General features: G+C 34.3%; 1 protein-coding gene across 1 annotated transcript in view; it reads left to right on the forward strand.

Annotated features, from left to right (window-relative positions):
• The first annotated feature begins 10,307 nt into the window (after nt 1-10,307).
• Nucleotides 10,308-11,576, forward strand: part of prdm1b (PR domain containing 1b, with ZNF domain) — a 32,555-nt gene continuing 31,286 nt past the window's right edge. The window contains exon 1 of the mRNA XM_073931954.1: nt 10,308-10,378. The gene's annotated coding sequence lies outside the window, so the exon portion shown is untranslated. The remainder of the gene's footprint in view (nt 10,379-11,576) is intronic.

Below are 11,576 nucleotides of genomic sequence, written 5' to 3' on the forward strand. Positions count from 1 at the left end.
TTTTTTTTTTGTTTTTTTACAGTCGGTGAACTTTCCCCTTGGCACAGTAGTCATGCATTGTTTCCAAGACGTGTGCATGACGTAAACGCCATCTGACAGTTCAAATACTTTGTTTTGTTAGAATTCAAAAGAGATGCAGAGTGCTTTCCTTTCATCCACATACATTAAAATACCTAGAAGAGGAAGTTTTTTTATGGTCATCTTCAATTATAATAATCATATGCATTGGTAGAAACCATCCTCATGACAGCATGCATTTACACCACAGAGCGTTTTTACAGTAGCACATGATACACAGTCATTTCAGCATGACAGTGAGTAAGTAAACCTCAAACAATGATGCTAATAATTATATAAAAAGTGCCTTTTTTATTTTGGTTTCCTTTACGGCATGTTGAGGCAAGTCTCAGGCCTGGTCACTCCATTATGTCATATTGACCAGCTCATCTTCTCCTTCCTCAAAAACATGTCAACATCAGAGCGGAAAAAACAACCCAGCAGAAATGAGATGAAATGAAATGAAAGCCTGAGCTGATCATGTAATCATGAGTGTGTGTGTCGCAGATAATCTGTGTTTAGCTGGATGTGTGTGAGTCTTTAAGCCCAGCAGAGTCTGTAAACAAATCACCACTGGATAGCAATGATGATGCGTTTGTAGGTGGGGCTTGTTGCCGGGGGAGACAACGATGTTTGTAATACTGTAAACAATACACACACAAACACACGCACACAAACACACTCACTAATCTGCTCCCTTGAGGAATCTGGCCTGTGTACAGTGAGGAGCTTTAAGATTTGTTTTCTTCTGTAAGTGTTAGTGTTCATCCGCTTTAAGACTGTGTGTTTTATATTAATCTGATCACTCGTGGACGACACAAAACACAATTGTAAAGGGTTTCAGGGCTTTCAAAGATTTTGTTTGTAAAAAGTGAAAAACAAATCTATGTGTTCAAGACAGGAGTAGATGCTCAGTACTTTTAGGACAACTTTGTCGAAAGGCTTTGATCCTCCTGAAATGCAAAGTTACTGTACAATCAGAGGTTTTTCATGTTTGTGCTGTGCTTTATCAGTCCACAAGTAATAAAATCGGCAGGAAACGGAAGTTAATGAATGCATGTTTTCATCTTTTGGGAACCTGGTTGGATTGTTGAAAGACTGGCGTCTCTAACGAAATGAAGGAAGATTGACGACGAATTCTGAGCAGAAACAAAGCGTCCCACCCTAAATTAATGATTGTCCTTTTTTTTACTTTGGTGACTTGCTTGTACATCCACAGTCAGTTAAGCGAAAAGATTGTTGAAATTAGAGCGTTGCTAACAAAATGAAGGATGATTGACCCCACCATAAAGGACAGATAGCCCCACCTTATATTACTGATACTCTCACCCTAAAGTGCTGATAGCCTCGCTCTGAATGACATATAGCCCCGCCTTAAAGGACTGATAGCCCCACCTTAATAGAATGATATCCCCACCCTAACATTCTGATGGCCCCACCCTAGAAAAATGATATCTCCACCCTAACATACTAATGGCCCCGCCCTAAGGGACTGATATTATCACCCTAAAGTACTAATAGCCGCACCCTAAAGGACTGATAGCCCCACCCAAAAATAATATCCCCACCCAAACATACTAATGGCTCCGGCCTAGAAGACTGACATCCTAACCCTAACGTACTGATAGCTCCGCCCTCCAAAGGACTAATGGCCACGCCCTAGGGGAATGATGGCCCCACCTTAAAAGCATAATATCCCCACCCTAACATACTGATAGCCACGCCCTAAAGGACTGATATCCTAGCTCTAGAAGAATGATATCCCCACCCTAACGTACTAATGGCTCCGCCCTAAAAGACTGCGTCCTAACCCTAACGTACTGATAGCTCCACTCTCTAAAGGACTAATAGCCACCCCCTATAGAACTGATGGCCCCACCCTAAAAGCTTAATATCCCCACCCTAACATACTGATGGCCACACCCTAAAAGCTTAATATCCCCACCCTAACATACTGATGGCCACGCCCTAAAGGACTGATATCCTAGCTCTAAAAGACTGCTATCCCCGCCCTAACGTACTGATAGCCCCACCCTCTAAAGGATTTATAGCCGCACTTTAAAATAATAATAACCCCACCCTAACATACTGATGGCCCCACCCTCTAAAAGGCTGATAGCCCTGCCCTAAAATAATAATATCCCCACACTAACATACTGATGGTCCCGCCCTAAAGTACTGATAGCCCCACCCAAGAAGAATGATATCCCCACCCCAACATACCAATGGCTCCACCCTGAAAGACTGACATCCTAACCCTAACGTACTGATAGCTCCGCACTCTAAAGGACGAATAGCCACGCCCTTAGGGACTGATGGCCCCACCCTAAAAGTATGATATCCCCACCCTAACAGACTGATGGCCACGCCCCAAATGACTGATATCCCCACCCTCACATACTGATGGCCACGCCCTAAAGAACTGATATTCCCTCCCTAACATACTGATAGCCCCACCCTCTAAAGGACTAATAGCTGCGCCCTAAAATAATAATAACCCCACCCTAACATACTGATGGCTCCACCCTCTAAGGGACTGATAGCCCTGCCCTAAAATAATAATAACCCCACCCTAACATACTGATAGCCCCGCCCTTAAGGACTTATAACCCCACTCTAGAAGACTGATATCCCCACCATAACGTACTGATAGTCCTACCCTAAAGGACTGATAGCCCCCCTCTATTGGACTGATAGTCCCGCCCTAAAAGACTTATAGCCCCACCCTAACGTACTGATAGTCCCGCCCTAAAGGACTGATAGCCCCACCCTTAAAAAACGATACCCAGCCTGCTATCATGGCCCTGCCCTAAAAGCCCCAAAGGCCCTCCTTAAAGGAATTCCATGTGACCAGGAAGTGAAGAGAGGTCATGTGCAGGTGGAGGGAAGGTTGTGGATTTCTGAGTGTGCAGATTTCATGTGGGTCTGCTTTAAAGCACATGTACAGCCATGATTTTTCCATTCTGATCTTCCCGTGAGTCAGAACAGCAAGTCTTTCCCTGTCCTGAAGGAATTGAGGGTTTTTTTTCTCGTGTTTCTGGACTGAACACTCAATCAGCTCCACTGAAGAGAAGACACTGACTCACTTTATAAAGCCAGACACATTGAGAAACAATAAAACATGGCCTGAATTATGAAGGTTTAGGAGGATCAGCTCAACAAATGCTTGTCTTGCTCCGAGTTTTAGTCTTGTTTCTAGTCCAAATATCTAAAAACTCTGAAATCAGTCAGCATTTTCTAGACAAGCAGAAAATATAGTGCTGTTTTCAGAAATAATGAGTCAAGATGAAGAGAGTTTATCATTAAAACAAGCAGAAAAGTCTGACAATGGGGGAAGCAGAACAATCTAGTTTTTACTTTGTTTATTTCTCTTTCCCCGTTGTCAGATTATTCTGCTTGTTTTAATGATAAACTCTCTTCATTTTCACTCATTATTTTCTGCTTGTCTAGAACAGTGGTTCCCAAAGTGGGGGTCAGGACCCCCCTAGGGGTCGCGGCATAATGAAGAGGGGTCGCCTGGTGATTTCCAAAAATCTATTTATTTTCAATTAACCACTAGAATTACCATTTTTTACTGAAGAGAAAAAAATAGTTGTTTATAGTTGCATGCAATATTGTCACTATAGTAGCTTATAGTTACTAGTTCTATTGGATTGCGACCCCTGGGGTGATTATATAATATTAAAGACACAGCAATAGCGTCAGATGCAGCAGACTGATTTTATGGCACCAGGTTAAACTTTCTGGCCCATTTACAGCACTGACATACATTAAAAAAATTAAAAGAAGAATAGAATTGGGTGTATTGGAGTGTGTGCGTCATTGCATGCAAGGTTTCTGTATTTATAACCACCTCAGAGGATATTGGGGGTCACGAGTCACTGGCATTGTCATTTTTGGGGTCGCAGGCTGAAAAGATTGGGAACACGTGCTCTAGAAAATGCTGACTGATTTCAGAATTGTTTGATATTTGGACTAGAAACAAGACACAAACTTTAAGTAAAATATTATTTGCAGGGTGTTGGAGTGAATTAAAGCACTGCTCGTCTACATGAATCAGTGTTGTCACCTTGTTAGTGTGTCAGATTTAAACACCTCCACTAACATGCTTGATTTCGTCATGGACATCACACATGCTGCTCTCGGTTACTTTATGAGTCTGAAATATGCCAGACTTCACATGCTTTATCTGTGACGCAAACCTCGGCGCAGTTTCTGTGTCAGATACAGTACAGAATGTTTCAAATAATTCAGATTTTTGTAGAGCTTTTCATCACCAAAGCTGCGTTTGTTGCAGCAGAAATGTGCAATACTGAGGAATACCTGCAGTTCAAAATGAATATATTCGTGGAAAACTGGTGACATGGTGACTTAGTGGGTAGCACTGTGGCCTCACAGTAAGAAGGTCACTGGTTCGAGTCCCGGCTGGGTCAGTTGGTGTTTCTGTGTGGAGTTTGCATGTTCTCCCCATGTTGGTTAGGGTTTCCTCCGGGTGCTCCTATTTACCCCACACACATCCGCTATAGGGGAACTGATAAACTAAATTGGCCATAGTGTGTGTGTGTGTGTGTGTGTGTGTGGGGGTGTGGGTGTTTCCATGTACTAGGTTGTGGCTGGAAGGACATCCGCTGTGTAAAACATATGCTGGAATAGTTGGCGGTTCATTCTCCTGTGGAAAATAAGGGACTAAGCTGAAGGACAGTTAATTAATGATTTGATAATCAACATTTTGTGGGCTACCACTTTACTTTAAGGTGTCGTTACACGTTTCATACTTACTACAGGAATTACAATTAATTATGCATAATTTCATGCAAATAAATTTTTTATTTATAATAATAATAATAATAGAAATTTTGATAAAAGTATGCTGATAATAAGCATTATTTATAAAAGTTAAATACAATTTTTTTATTGTAAATTTGATGATTTTGTTGTTTGCATTGTGCACTGTAAAAAACCATCTGTAAACTGTGCAGAAACATAGCGACATCTGTGTGTGCCAGTATTTTACTGTAAAAAATATTGTACAACAAACCATCCAACTCTTATTTTTACTGTAAACTGCAGTATTTCATTTTTGCACAATGTTTGAAGTACTGACGTCTGCACAACTTAGCTTCCTTACAGAGACATAAACACAACACAAACACATGTGGATGAGAACAATTAGACATTTATTGTACAGTTTGTACCGTATTTCTAATGGTAAAAACCACAGCTGCAGTTATGTTTAATGTAAATTTCACAGATTTTTATTTATTTTTTTGATTGTGTACTAATAAACCATCTATAAACTTTAAGGTATCAGATTGAAAGCTGTGATTGGCAATATGTGAACATAAAAAATATTAATAAAAACGTTTAAAAATGTCATAATTTTATAGTAAACTACAGTATTTCATTATTTAAAAATTGTTTATTACACCAATTTTTTTGCAGTACCAACATCTGCACAACACCAACAAACAAATATAACACAAACATATGTGGATGAGAACAAACAGACATTTATTGCACAGTTTTTACCTTATTATTAATGGTAAAGACAGCCACTGCTGCAGTTTTTACTGTAAATTTTACAGATTTGTTTACAGGCTTTACTGTTAACCAGGTTACATGTTTTTATTTGCACTGTTAAAATCACTGCTTTTACAAAAACACCCTGATCTGAGCAAAAATACAACAAAATATGTGCTTTAATTCACTTAAGCACACTGCAAATAATGCGTTCTTCGAGTTGTTGTCTTGTTTCTAGTCCAAATATCAAAAAATTCTGAAATCAAGAAGCATGTACTAGTTAAAGCAAATAAAGTTAAAAATATAGTCTTGTTCTTAAGAAATAATTATGTGTAAAAATGACATGTTTTTAATTAAAATAAGCTAAATAATCTTAAAATAGGGGAAGCAGAATAATCTCATGTCAAAAGGAAAAACTAGATTATTTTTTCTCCCCCATTGTCAGATTATTTTGCTTGTTTTAAGTAAAAACTCACTTCATTTTGACTCATTATTTCTGCAACCAACCCAATGTGTTTTGCTTGTCTAGAAAATGCTGACTGATTTAGGAATCTTTAGATATTTGGACTAAAACAAGACAAAAACTCTTAAGAAAATAATTTTTGCAGTGAATTAAAATAAAGTTGGTCATTTTTTCAGTGTGTGTGTGTGTGTGTGTGTGTGTGTGTGTGTGTGTGTGTGTGTGTGTGTGTGTCAGGTCAAACCCTCCCTCCTGTAAAAGTGCAACTGGTGCTGATCTTCTTCTTGTAGTTCCTGCGGCGCGGCGCCGGCTGAGCCTCAGCCCAGACTGTCTGCAAATTAGAGAAATTAGCCGAGTGAAAGAGACACACTTACGCCACGCGGCCCACATGCATCCATCTGCCAGCCAATTTACTGACCGTTTCACTGACGCTCACACACACACAAAACGCTTTTATTCCGTTCATGACCTTTCAGTCTGTTATGCATTACACTGCAAAAAATCTGTTCTTACTTAGAGTTTTTGTAGTTTCTTGTCCAAATATCTGAAAGACAGAAGAGTTTTCTAGACAAGCAGATAATATTGTGTTTGTTTTCAGAAATAATGAGTCAAAATTAAATAAAACAAGCAAAATAATAAAAATTTATACTGGTAAAAACTTTCATTGCCAAACTTTTGAAAAGTACATTAAAGTTTAGTTTTTTGTTTTTTTTTGTCACTATTTATTTATTTATTTATTTATTTATATATATATATATATATATATATATATATATATATATATATATATATATATATATATATATATATATATATATATATATATAAATATATATATATATATATATATATTTTTTTTTTTATTATTTGAATTTTTTATATTTATTTATTTATTTATTTAAAACCTTCTTTGACACTATTTAAAGCACATTTTATTTTTTTGTTTCTTGTTTTTTGTCACTATTTATTGATTTATTTTACTATTTTTTATTATTTGGTTGTTTATTTTGTTTTTGTTTTTATTATTTATTATTTGATCAAAACTTCCATTGACAAACTCATAAAAGTACATTTTAGTTTAGTTTTTGGTCTTTAACTGTTTATTTGTTATATTTGATCAAAACTTGTTTTGACAAACTCTTTAATGTGCATATTAGTTTAGTTTTTAGTCATTATTTATTTATTTATTTAATTATTTTTATTTATTTATTTTTATTTATTTATTTTGTTTATATCAAAACTTTCCTCAACAAAGTATTTAAAGTATATTTTAGTTTAGTTTTTTGTGTGTTGCTTTTTTGTCATTGCTTATTTATTTAATTATTTTATTTAATTATTTGTTTGTTTATTTTTATCTTATTTTTCATTTATTTGATCAACTTTCCTTGACGAACTCATAAAAGTACATTTTAGTTTAGTTTTTGGTGTGTAATTATTTATTTATTTAATATATTTTATTTGTTTGTTTTATTTGATCAAAACATTCCTTGACAAACTCTTTAAAGCAACCTCACTCTGAAGCCACAGTGCCAACCACTGAGCCACCGTGTTGGTTAGTTGGTCAGTTTTATGTTACAATATATATATATATATATATATATATATATATATATATATATATATATATATATATATATATATATATATATATATATATATATATATATATATATATATGCTTGTTAATTAACCAGTTTTTAGAAATTTAGATTAGAAACAAAGAAAAACTCAAGCATTTTTGCTGTGTAATTTAAGTTCAGATGACTCGATATGTTTCAGCTTAATTTAAAGGTTAGGCACCCACGTAATTTTTCAGTGTGAAAACTATACTGAAGATAATCATGAGTTTGCAAACCTCAAATGTAAGACTTAAGGTGAATTTTACATTTAACATTTAACTCTGTCAGTTCCTGAAACACGAGGAAGAGAATTTCCACAAATGTTCCTAAAATGAAGCAGCTCTTTCACTGAAACGTGGATTATTATTATGCAAATATTTTCTGGTTTCAGAGTTTCAGAAACAGCGACGGATTACCTCAAACTAAACTCCAGCTTTTCCCTGCTTTCTTCTCTCTTTTCGCTTTTCTTTCGTCATATATTATTCAATGTGGGTTTACAGTGTTAAAAATGTAAGTTTAAAGCTGAAAGAAATCTGCCAGTGTTGTAAATAAGATTAACTTAAAATAAATGTTTGATTCTGCAGATTTTTACTCAGAAAGCTTTAATATGTTCTGCGATTTAGATTGTTAAAATGTAAATTTAGGAGTTTTGCTGCATTTGTGACAATCATGAGTTTTGTGCTGATTAGTTATAAACAGACATATTTAATGATAATAATAATAATAATAATAACAGTTATTATTATTATTATTATTATTATTATTATTATTATTATTATAAAAGAAAATTAATTTACTAATAATAATAATAAATTAAATAAATGTCTAATGATAATATTTATTTTCAACTAAAAATAATAATAATAATAATAATGTATTAATATTAATAATATTTACTTAATAATTTATTTAGAAATATTACACTGGAACTTGTCTGTGTGTTGATACAGCAGTGTTCTGTTTAATTTTATTTTACAAAGCACTCATAATTATCCCTAATTTTATATTTAAACTTATTGATAATGGTGATAATCACTGACATTGAGTGATCATATTTATTTACAAATAATAATTATAATAATAATAATAATAATAATAATAATAATAATAATAATAATAATAATAAATAAAATAAATGTTTAATAATAATATTTTTTCAACTAATAATAATATATAAATAAAAATAATACATATTTATTTTATAGACATATTATACTGGAACTAGTGTTTTATCTTGTTTTTTTTTTTTGTTTTTTTTTTTTTGCATACATATATTCCTAATTTTAGATTTATAATAATAAGAACAATAATAATAATAAAAATAACAATAATAATAATAATAATATTTATTTTCCATTGGTAAATATTGCACTGGAACTTGTCGCTGTGTTGATACTGCAGTGTTTTATTGTTTTGTTTTGTTTTGTTTTTAAAAATATCATCCCTCATGTTCATAAACACCCCTAATTTAATATTTAAATTGTACAATTGTAATGTTGATCTGAAATAACTCAGATTATCAGATAATCACCCTTCAGATGATTAATGTATTATCATGACCTGCCGAATCTGTCCAGAAAAACAAGATGAAAGTTCTCAGTGATGAACTGATTATTAGTTTAGTTCTGCAGCTCGTGTTGATTTAGCAGGAAATATTGTAATTATCAGCATTATTTGAAGATTTCATGGTCTTGTGTGTTTGAGATGAAGAGTCTGAGCAGATCTTCAGTTTGACCTGCTTTGTTCCCATCTTCACTGGACACACACACACACACACACTTCCACACACAGAAACACACAGGTCTGGATGTAGGTCACAGAGGTGCTGCTGGAGTGTGTGTGAGGGAAAGAGGGAGAGAGTGTGTGTGTATATTTGTGTGTGTGTGTGTGTGTGTGTGTGTGTGTGTGTGTGTGTGTGTGTGTGTGTGTGTGTGTGTGTGTGTGTGTGTGTGTGTGTGTGTGTGTGCGATTGTGTGTGTTTGTGTATGTGCAGTTTTGTTTGTGTGTGTGCGCACATATGGTTTGTGTGTGTGTGTTTGAAAGAAAGAGGGAGAAAGAGTGTGTGTATTTGTTTATGAATGAGTATGTGTGTGTGTGTGCGCATATTTTTGTATGTGTGTGCGTGTGTGTTTGTGTACATGCGATTTTGTGTATCTGTGTGTGTTTTTGTGTGCGCGTGTTTGAGATAGAGTGTTTGTATGTGTTTATGTGTAAATTTATGTGTTTGCGTTTTTACAGTATAAAAATACATTACGCCTAAACCACCGATGCCAACAAGTGTGTGTGTGTGTGGGTGGGGGTGGTGGGGGGTTAATTGGGTTGTGGCCAGATTGCTCATTAAGAGTCCATCCAAGCAAAAGTGTGCTGGTGTGTGTGTTTATATATATGTGTGTGTGTGTGTGTGTGTGTGTGTGTGTGTGTGTGTGTGTGTGTGTGTGTGTGTGTGTGTGTGTGTGTCACGGCTCCACCATCTGTTTCTCTGTTCTTCATTCAGAGACTCAGATCAGTCTTTGTCTGTAAATGTGGACGTTTGGACCGGACGCCCCAATTGGATCACCTTCAGCTAATCCTGCGAGTCACATGACCAATGGCGGTAGCCTCTGATTGGCTGACGGCGGCTCCTCAAAAGTGCTGCCGATCTGAGCGGGGTCAGTTTGAGCGTCTGGACGGACAGCAGAGATGACCTGACCAAAGATACACAGTACAGAGCAGTCAATGTCAGGTACAGCGCTTTCTCTACCTCAGTGTGTGTGTGTGCTGCTGCTGCTGTTCATGGAGCTGTGATTATGATTAGATGAGGTGGTTCTGAATGGATCTGCTTCATTGACAGCTCTGCTTTTGGTGTTTTACTTTAACTCTGGCTGTTTAGGCTTGTTTGTTTACTTGTGTATTTTTATTTTTTTTATTATTTTATTTTTTTTGGTCAAACTTTTTAAAACAGATATTTGTTTTGTGTTTGTTTTCGGCCACTATTTTATTTATCCGGTGAAAACATTTTTCAGAAACTTTTGAAAGAGCATTTTAGCTTAGTTTTTTAGCTGTTTATTTTGGTCACTATTTATTTTATTTTTTATTGTTTGTACTTGTTGGCTGAAAACTTTTCTTAACAAACTCCTTAAAGAACATTTTAGTTTATTTTTGTTGGTCTTTATCGCTATTTATTGACTTATTTATTTTTATTTATTTTATTTAAGGAACAGTTTAGCTTGGTTTTTCTTTATTTTGTAACTGCTTATTTTTAGTTTTTTGTATTTGTATCAGTATTTCTTTCTTTCTGTCTGTCTGTCTGTCTGTCTGTCTGTCTTTCTGTCTGTCTGTCTGTCTGTCTGTCTGTCTGTCTGTCTGTCTGTCTTTCTTTATTTAGTCAAAACTTTCTCTGACACTTTTTAAAGTATATTTTATTTTAGTTTGTTTGTTTTGGTAAATGTGTATTTATTTATTTTTTATTCATTTACTTATTTATTTGATTTAATGAATTAATTTTAATTAAAGAGCATTTTAGCTTAGTTTTTGTTTGTTTGTTTTGTAACTGCTTATTTTATTTTATGTTAATTGTATTATTGTTTGTTTAACTTTTTAAAGTACATTTTAGTTTTAGTTTTAGTTTTTTGGTGAGTATTCATTTATTTATTTATTTATTTGGTCAACTTTCCATGACACTTTTTAAAGTACCTTTTATTTTAGTTTGTTTGTGTTTTGGTCAATGTCTATTTATTTATACGTGTATTTGTTTGTTTGTTTGAGTATTTATTTATTTATTTATTTATTCGATTAAAACTTTCTCTGACACACTTTTTAACGTACATTGTAGGTCAATGTTTATTTATTTATTTATTTATTTATTTATTTATTTATTTATTTATTGATTTATTCATTTATTTATTCATTTATTCATTCATTCTTTTTTTTTGTTCATCCAT

This window comes from Danio rerio, chromosome 19 (assembly GCF_049306965.1).
Source record: "Danio rerio strain Tuebingen ecotype United States chromosome 19, GRCz12tu, whole genome shotgun sequence".
Classification (NCBI taxonomy): Eukaryota; Metazoa; Chordata; class Actinopteri; order Cypriniformes; family Danionidae; genus Danio; species Danio rerio.